This window comes from Carlito syrichta, unplaced genomic scaffold, assembly GCF_000164805.1.
Source record: "Carlito syrichta isolate Samal-C Ts95f unplaced genomic scaffold, Tarsius_syrichta-2.0.1 Scaffold312489, whole genome shotgun sequence".
NCBI classification, from domain to species: domain Eukaryota; kingdom Metazoa; phylum Chordata; class Mammalia; order Primates; family Tarsiidae; genus Carlito; species Carlito syrichta.
In genome coordinates, this window is record NW_007256585.1 from 1 (window position 1) to 9,592 (window position 9,592).

The 9,592-nt window shown below is 47.4% G+C and overlaps 1 pseudogene; it reads right to left on the reverse strand.

Annotated features, from left to right (window-relative positions):
• Nucleotides 1-1,174: 1,174 nt before the first annotated feature.
• Nucleotides 1,175-8,764, reverse strand: LOC103272409 (annotated as a pseudogene).
• Between the last annotated feature and the right edge of the window lie 828 nt (nt 8,765-9,592).

Consider the following 9,592-nt stretch of genomic DNA (forward strand, 5'->3'; position numbering starts at 1 on the left):
TCAGAGAGCAGGGAGACAGCCTACAGACTGGGAAAAAGTATTTGCCAACTCTAGGTCTGACAAAGGCTTAACATCCTGGATCTACAAGGAACTGAAATGTACTGAAAAGAAGAAAACAAAACCCCATTATAAAATGGGCAAAAGACATGAACAGACACTTCACAAAAGAAGACATTCGAGCAGCCAACAAACACATGAAGAAATGCTCAACCTCACTAATCATCAGGGAGATGCAAATCAAAACCACACTGAGATACCACCTAACTCCAGTCAGAATGGCAATTATCAACAACTCAAAAAATAACAGCTGCTGGAGAGGGTGTGGTGAAAAGGGAACACTTCTACACTGTTGGTGGGAGTGTAAACTAGTGCAACCTCTGTGGAAAGCAGTGTGGCGATTCCTAAAAGCTCTAAAAATTGACCTTCCATATGACCCTGCAATCCCCCTACTGGGAATATACCCTGAAGAACACAAATCACTCTATAAAAAAGATACCTGCACACGTATGTTTATCGCAGCATTGTTCACAATAGCAAGAACCTGGAAACAACCATGCTGCCCATCAAAAGAGGACTGGATTAAAAAATGTGGTACATATACACGATGGAATACTACGCAGCCATAAAAAAGAACAAAATCATGAATTTCGCTGCAACCTGGATGGAACTAGAGTCTATAATACTGAGTGACCTCTCACAAAAACAAAAATCCGAATATCACATGTTCTCACTCATATAATGGACCTTGAACATCCAATGCAATACTTTGAGAAAATGACGGATGGTACTGGGAAACTATGGGGGGGAGGGGGATGGGATTAACAGTAGCAAATATCTGTCGGGGGATGGGAAAACACTTCGTATCTACAGGGTGCCTGAATGAAACGTCATTGTACACCTAACCCTTAACTGTACCCCACAAAACCATAATAAAAAATACTGATTAATGAAAAAAAATAAAAAGGTTCAATCCATCAACAAGAATGATCCATCCTAAACATATATGCACCCAACACAGGAGCACCAGCATTTATAAAGTAACTGCTAAGTAAACTAAGAAATATATTGACTCTAACTCTGTTATAGGTGGGGATCAAATTCCCAGCTAACAACCCTAGGATAGATCATTGAGGCAAAAAAAATCAACAAAGAGATCCAGGCACAGAAACAGTACCCTTTCTGCCACAGTCTTGTGAGAGTGCTTGTCACACAGTGGGAACTCAGTTGTCATCTGTTTGCCAGGCTGCCTGGGCAGCACCAGGAAGCCCAGAAGAGGACAGAGGGCTCCCTGAACGCAGGGAAAGGAGTCACAGAGAGTATCAGTTAAGAGGGGCAGACACAGAGGTGGCAGGAGGGAGCTAAGAATTCCTGAGAGACTGCCAGGGTGGAACCATTCGACAGGCTCTCCTCCCCTGTGTTCTGGGTTGGCCAGGGGCCTCTGTCCTGTGGCCACTGAGCTCAGATGAAGGGATCTACATTTCTGGGTTCTGCTCCATGACTCACAGCCTCAATCTCACTCTTATATCCATCTTAGCCCTGGTACCTCTCTGGTCAAACACCTCCCATGGGTCCTCACTGCCCAGAGGGTAAAGCCCAAACTTGGACTCTGAGAGAAATTGTGCTTGTCCTAGATGCCTGGCGATCAGCCAGAGAGGCAATCAAGGTCTGGGACTCAGAGACACCACCCCGCTTCCAACCACCCATGCCCACTCTCTGAATCCTCACAGTCCCAACCACCCCCTTCTGGCTCTTGGTGAGGTTCAGGCAGACACGACAGCACAATTTTATTCCTGAAGATATGCAAAGGTAGGTGGAGGTGTAAAAGAGTCACCGAGGGCCTGAGCTTAGCAGCTCCAGCTGCAGCCAAAGCCCGCCCTCTACACACACAATCAACTCCGGCTTCCTGTGGGGCTCCGTGGCATCAGGAAGGATGTGGAAGCACAGCAGCGTGAGTGCCAGGACCACCTTCACCTCAGTCATGGCGAACGTCTGCCCGATGCAGTTCCTGGGGATGGATACGGGGACTCTGACTGCACTCAGGACACACTTGCTGGCCCCATCGTGCCTGGAACCTGGCTCGGGATCTGCTGAGCCCACCCAGATGAGCTTCAGTGGTGGGATGGTGGGGAGGCCTGGGACCCCCAAGGGGGCTTGCATATCCCAGGAGCCTAGAGTAAGCTTTACCCCCAACTCACAAGAGAAAACTGGGAGGGGTCCTCTGAGCACACTGTGGTCTCCATTGTTCCTGCCCATCCCTGCTCGATGGCCCTTTGCCCATAGCCTCTTGCGATGAGGTTGGCTGTAACTCTGACCACCTGCAAATCCTCTTCTCCTGCCTTTCCCCACTCTTGTGACCAGACACCCCACACTCCCCACACTCATCACCACTTCATACACATGCCGCCCTCACCTGGGCCCTGCTGAGAAGGGAATAAAAGCCAGAGGCAACATCTGGGTCAAAGCAGAGGAGATTATAGACCTGGAAACGAGACAGAGACAGGCTTGCTGGGTGGGGTCTCCCAGGCCCATCAGCCTTGGAGAGAGAGTTGTGTGTGTGGCAGGGGAAGGTGATCAGACCTCTCCAGCCAAAACCCTGCACCCTCTTCTAGGACGCCTGGAATGAACAAGTTTGGGGAAGTGGACAGCACCTCAGGGTCCAGCCACATTGCTGGGTTGTGATGGATCCCCAAAATGGAGAGGAGGCAGATAATGCCTGTGGGAGAGAAGGGGCACACAGGGCAAGTCCCACTACCCGAAGGGCCACTCTTCCAGCCCAGAAGCCTCCTCCCCTTGACAGGGTGGGTACCTTTAGGGATGACGTGGCCATCAGGAAGCACAATGTCCTGGGTATAACGGCAGGAGATGACTAGGCCTGGGGGATGCAACCTCAGACTCTTCTTGATGCACATGGTCAGGAAGGACAGCTGGGCCAGGTCTTCCCAAGGGGACCCTGATAGCTACCCAGGAGCAAAAAAAGAATCCACCAGCCTCCCTGTGCCTAGTGAGAGCCTTTCTCCCTATAACAAAATGAAGTCCAGATGGGTCAAATATTTGAGAAGTAGAAAAGCAGAGGATTAAAAAAGTACCAGACAAAATTAAGACAAGTATTTTAAAAAGCTTTTCTAAGAAAAACTCAACATCTAAAAGCCAACTGCAAAAAAGACAACAGATTTGTATAAAAGGCAGTGTGGGAGTGCTTGCTGAATGAAGCCTGGATGAATGAAGCAGGTATTCTGGACAAGAGATGGATGACTCTTACCTCTGAACTGGGTAGTTGGAAAGGAATTAGGGTGCAGAAGAGCAAACATCCAGGGAGTGAAGATGTTCAAGAAATTATATTTCAGTGATAAAAGAAGGGGGTGGAGGGAAAGTTTACTTACTGAATACATGCTAAGTGTCATCAAATCTTGTCACCAATGATCTCAGCAGCCCTGATCTTTCTGTTCTAAAAGCCTGCGACCTTTCCCCTGTTAGCCAGGCTGAGTACCAGGTCCTGCCTCTGGTCTATGTTCCTATCCCCACCACGCAATGATGGGCAGAACTGACAACCTAGGGAGCAGAGCCCATGAGAGGGCGCAGGAGGAGACCTTGAGGCCCTGCACTCACCATTCAATCGCCGTAGTCTCCCGGTCTTTCACGAGCTTCTGCACCTTTTGCCGACAGTGCTCCTGGTGTTCTGGGTGCCTTGCAAGGTGGTACAAGACCCATAAGAGGCCACTGGCTGTGGTGTCATGGCCTGAGGAGCAGCAGACAGGTCTGAGTCTCAGGGCTGCATCACGCCAGAGGGCGGACAGCATCCACACATTGAGGCCCCCACGGAGGATGGGGGAAGAGGAAGATGAGCAGAATGGAGTGGTATAGGGACCATCCACCACAACCTTGGGATGAAAAGACCCCTGCCCACACTGTAGTTTACACCGGGATCCTCACCCTCAAACATGATGGTGTCAGTTTACGCTCTTATGTCCTCATCTGACAACTCTTTCCCATCTTCATCATAGAGAGAAGGCATGACACCTCAGATCACATGAATTCTCAGGTTCTCGAGTCTAACCTGAGATAGTCTCTGATGACCTGTGCTCTCGAGTCTAAACTGAGATAGTCTCTGATGACTAACTTGAGATAGTTTCTGATTCAGAAACCCAAATCCACCCTGCCCTCCTAGATCTCTTAGGGTCACCTTTGCTATGGACCTAACCCTCGGGCTTTCTCCCTGAATTTCTTGCCTCTTATTTTGTCCCTGGTGGGAGGAATCCACCATCCTCGAATATGTTCATGTTTCCACATCATGAGGAGTGTCAAAGAAAAAGCTACTGGCAACCTGGGCTACAGGATGTTTGAATGTCAGTTTGCCTTGGAGGTGAGAAGCTAAGCATTGCTCCAAAGACATCTGCTCACATTCCAGGATGGTACATACAGAGAATCTTATCTCGCCCCTGAAGGCATTTGAGTTGTAAACCAATAGAGTTTGCCATCTCACTAGAGAGGAGTAGTTTATACTCCAGAACAAAGCATGTGCTCTCTCTCTCTCTGTCTCTTTCTCTTCCACCCCCCACCAAGAGGAAGAAGGAGAAGGGGAAGATGTTCTAGCTGTTCTATATAAGCCCCAAGACTCATAATGTGGGGGCTCCTCCCCTGCGGCGCCAATTCTGGTGCACTTACAGGTAAAAAGCTTTGCATTGCCCTAGGAGAAATATGGGAGTTGGGTTCAGCACTGCAATCTTACTCTGTCTGTTGTTGTTGCTGCCAATAATAAATGGGCCATTCTGATTCAGGAGTTTGTCCATTCGTGAGCATAGACAAACAAATACATAGACTTAGACAAATACATATATATCTATATTTATGTATGTATATGGGGCAGAATAACTTACAAACTTGTAACTAGATAGAGTAAAATCTATTTCAGGTTCTTCACTGTTTCAAACTTAGCCATCCCCTGCTGGCTATATCCCTCCCTTTCTCAAGCATCTTCTGTGAATCTCCAGTGCCCTCTGGATCAAGTCCAAGTTCTTTGATTTGATATTTAAAATCAAGCTTCATCCTACCTTTTGAATCCAGAACCCAGAAAAGCCTCAACAGGAGCACATCAAAGAAGTCCAAAGTCTTGGACTTGGTCTTGACCTCGAGGAAGTAAACAATACCCTGAGTGGGGAGGGTATGGTGCCACTCCTGGATGATGTCATCTGTGAAGTCGTGTGTAACAGGTTGCAGGCCTTGTGGAAGCACCACTCATCAGGGGTGAGACAGTTCAGGAAGTCCATGTGCAGGAGGACCTGCTGGTTGGGCATGGGCACTGAGCTCCAAGTTGGTGGCAGTATATTCACTGGACCTCCTGCAGGATGAGGGAGTGATGGAGGAAAAAACTTATACCTGAAGCCCAAACAGTACCTCTTACCAACCAACAGAATATGTCTCACCTCAGCTATGAGACTTGACTCTCCAAACTCTTCTTTCCTTGCATCCCATCCCTGTGAGCTGCCTGCATGCCCCCAAGCACCCAGAGCATGACTTAAACATCATGCCCATTTTCTTTCTCTCTCACCCAGTATCTAGTCCTGCTCCTTTTTCTTCCCCAAACTCTCCAGACAGTTCAGACCTCATCCTCTTCCCATTTTTCCATGACCCGGCCCCATTGCCTTCTTGATTCAATGTCAGTTCCTTCTAGTGTCTACCTGACAGTCCTTCACAGAGCTCTGCTCTGGCCAAGTTTATCATCTGCTCAATTACCTTTCATGGCTCCCTGAAAAGAGCATGATAACATTAATATCACTTTGTTTTGCTTTTCAATTAAGATCTATCACCTGTGTACCTCTACAATTTCACTTCTACCGTGTTGCACATGCTTTGCTCATCCTGCCTTTCTTGGTTTTACTCAAAAATTTTTACCTTCCTGAAAGGACCACTTGTTTTCTTTCCCCTTCCTTGTCTTTTAAGCCCAGCTGTGACACAATTCCTCCAGGATGACTCTTCTGGTTTCCTTGATCATCCTCTTTCCCCCACCTACTCCCTTGGGTTCATGGCATGAGTTCCCAGGTCCAGGCAAGGACTCGCTCCTGACAATTGCTGTTGAAGCTGAAGATGCATTTCTGCAGACTGTCCAAGGTCATGAGGCTGATGTGTTTAAACATGTCCAGACAGGTACTGCCCTTGGAGACCAGGCACCACTGCCTTTTGGCCTGGCCAGAGAAAGGAACAGAACTGGGGATGGACCCTGGTTCTCTTGAGCTCCTCCCCAACCTCTAAAACCAGAATGGATGACCCCAAAACCACCCTCCAAGTCCTCTACCCCACACACTCTTTCCCAGAGAGGACCAAGCTTGAGTGGGAATAGAAGCTGTTACTATTAGGAAATGAAGAACTCATGGATGGGAGTCAGGAGACCTGGGCTCAAGTCCCAGATTTGTCTCCTAGGCTCTGTGTGCCCTTGGTCAACTCACTGCCCTCGCCTAGATCCCACCTGTCAAATCTCAGTAATAGTTATATTTACCTGCTTTGGTGCCAAAGTGTCAAGTTAGAACCTCTGCTACACCACTTCTAGTTCATTTACTAGCCGAGTGAACTTGAGTAACCTCTGTAATTTCTCTGGCCCGTTGTTTCATCTGTAATGGAGAAAAAAATAACCTCTACCTCACGAGTTGTTCAAATTAAATGGACAGCATATACTTATATCATAGAATTGGTACATGGCATTATTTCTGGCATATGGTGTGTGCTCAAGAAATGTCAGATTTCCTCATCTTCATGGTTGTTAATTGATTTCAAAAATATCCCTATGTTGGGAGAGGAAGTCCTCAATGGACCCTGAACATCCTTTCTGAGCATGCCAAGAATGTGAGACCCTGATGTTCTGAACTTGGGTAATTTCCCAGACTTGTGTTTGCAGAGAACAACTTTGAGAAATAAGGTAATGACTGCCCTGGACAAACATCAGGCTTACTTCTGATTACTATAAAAGCAGATTGCCTAAACCTAATGCTCCTCCTCTGTAATGCAATATACTATATCAGTAGGCATCTGTGGAAGCCACCTAAGTCACCGTCAGGGGATTTGGATGGCTTGGAGAAAGGTTGCAAACCAACAAGAAGCACATGCTGCTTGTGGTGCCATGAATAATCAACTACCCTTTGTCTCTGACCCAGTAGTTTTGTGTCTTCTGGGAGAATCCATGAAAGAGTAACAAGTGAGCTCATCAGCTTGCAAGTAAGAGAAGTATAGTAACCATTTCACAAAACCCTTACCCACAATTCTTCACTTCTCCTTGTATTCACTCTTTGCTCTGTAATTTTCAGCAACTTCCATTAAGACAGGGGGCCTATTTTACCCCCTTTGAGTCCATGCTGGAATTTTACCTTCTTTGACCCAATACAAAGTGGTGAAAGTGAGAAGGAAATAGTTTTAATACACCTAAGCCCCACGAGTTACTACAGTCACCTCAGAACCTTGTCTCTGCCATGTGACACTTGGGGGTGCATTGTGGAGGGATAAAAATCACAGGGAGTTGAACGGACTCGGTGGCTCAGCCTGTAATCCCAGCACTTTGGGAGACTGAGGATTCCCTGAGCCTGCAGATTCGAGACCTGTCCAGGCAACTTGGTGAGACCTCATCTCTACAATAAATCAAAAACTAGGTGGGCATGGTAGCACATGCCTGTAGTTCTGGCTACTTGGAAGGCTGAGGCAGAAGGATCACTGGAGCACAGCAGGCTGAGGTTGCAGTGCCAGGAGTGTGCCACTGCACTCCAGTCTGGGCAACTGAGTGAAATTCCAACTCAAAAAAAAAAATCACAGGGAGGAAAGTCCAAACTTCCCAGCTGAGGCCATCTTAGATCACCCTGAAGTTGGCCAAGCCCTAAATACATGCAAGAACTGAGCCAAGGTCAGAAAAGCTGCCTACCTGACCCACAGCAGCTCATCTACAATGAGTGATCCCTTCCATGTCAACAAGAACCAGTCACCTGTCCCATAGACTTGTTAGCAGTCACTAGCAAACATACACCCTCATTGCTCTAAACCAGTCAGTTTGAAGTGGCTTCTTACTCAGCAATAGCTATGCAATTCTCATCTTTACTTTCTAGATTTTCGCGGGCTTCTGTGAGAGAAATAAAGAAACTGATGCCTTCTGAGCACTTACTATGTGTCAGGGACATGACTCTATTACATATTCTTATTACCTTTTAAGTAGGGATTATTGTCCCTACTTTAAAGATGAGGGAACCAGTTCTCAAAGAGGAAGTGCAATTACTCTGAAGCCACTCACACTGCCAAAATTTCAAACCAGATATGTGGTCGGTCTACCTCATATCACCTGACATGGATCTGAGACATGGGACATGGCCCTGTATGTCCTGATATGCCCACAAAATATGTGACACTCCCTGCTCCCCTCATGACATAATATGCTCTAACAGGGACTGAGATGGCCTGACATGACCTCCATGTACCTTACAGATGGGCCCCAGATAGAACTTAAATATGATCACGTTAATGTCCAGTTGGGACCCTGAATTCAAAAGACTCATGTGCGTGACATTCACATTCTTGTTGAAAATCTGCATATAGGGCATCAGGATGTTGAAATAGAAGGTGAGCATCAGCATCCAATGGTGGTGACTGCACTCAGCAGAAGCCCATCCCCCACTAGGGCAGCCAAAGGATAGTGGGCAAGGGCGGCACCTTCCCCTGGACAAAGATTGTCTCCAACCCCTTTTACTCATAGTTACTCACCCATCCAGGGCTTCAGAAATCTGTAGAAGACCATATCCCTGGGTGCAGTGGCAACTGACACAAATGAGAACATCAGGAACCATGGAGAGGGGCGGGGGGGGGGACATTGGGTTTGAGTTGGAGGCTCCCAGCACTTCCTTTCTCTAAGCCCAACATAGCAGGAAAGGGGCTGAGAACAGGAGAAGAAAGGAGGAGGGGGCAGGTTAGGGAGGCTCCCAGCACTTCCTTTCTCTAAGCCCAACATAGCAGGAAGGGGGCTGAGAACAGGAGAAGAAAGGAGGAGGGGGCAGGTTAGGGAGGACCAGACCAGACTGCAGCAGCCCTAACATGATACAGCACACCTCTTGACATGGCTCCTACGTGATCCAATATGTTCTGCAACACCCGAGTACAGCCCAATGCTCTATAAAATGCCTGCCAGGGGCAAAACGCACTCTCTTCCCCAGCACTCTCTGACACCTTCGAGCATGGGTTTGGGACATGGTATATGACCCTGCCAAGTGTTAACATGTCCTGACATGGCCACAAGATACATGACAACCCCAGCATGACATAATATGCTCTAATATGAACCTGACATGATCTGACATGACCTCAGTGTAACTCACAGATGGGTCTCAGGCAGGATTTAAATATAATCTCATTAATGTCTCAGATGTGGCCCAGGTATAACCAAGACTGTTCCTCAGGCATGACTAAAGCTTGTCTTGGACAAGTCTCAAATAATGTCTAGAGAGTTCAAGGGGCCATGGGTTCCAGGTCTTAGACAAGCCCCATATATGGCCCACAAGTGATCATCAGTAGAAAAACACATTTCAACCTACATTTCCAACAAGAACTAAACTACTCCCACATGCTCAAAATG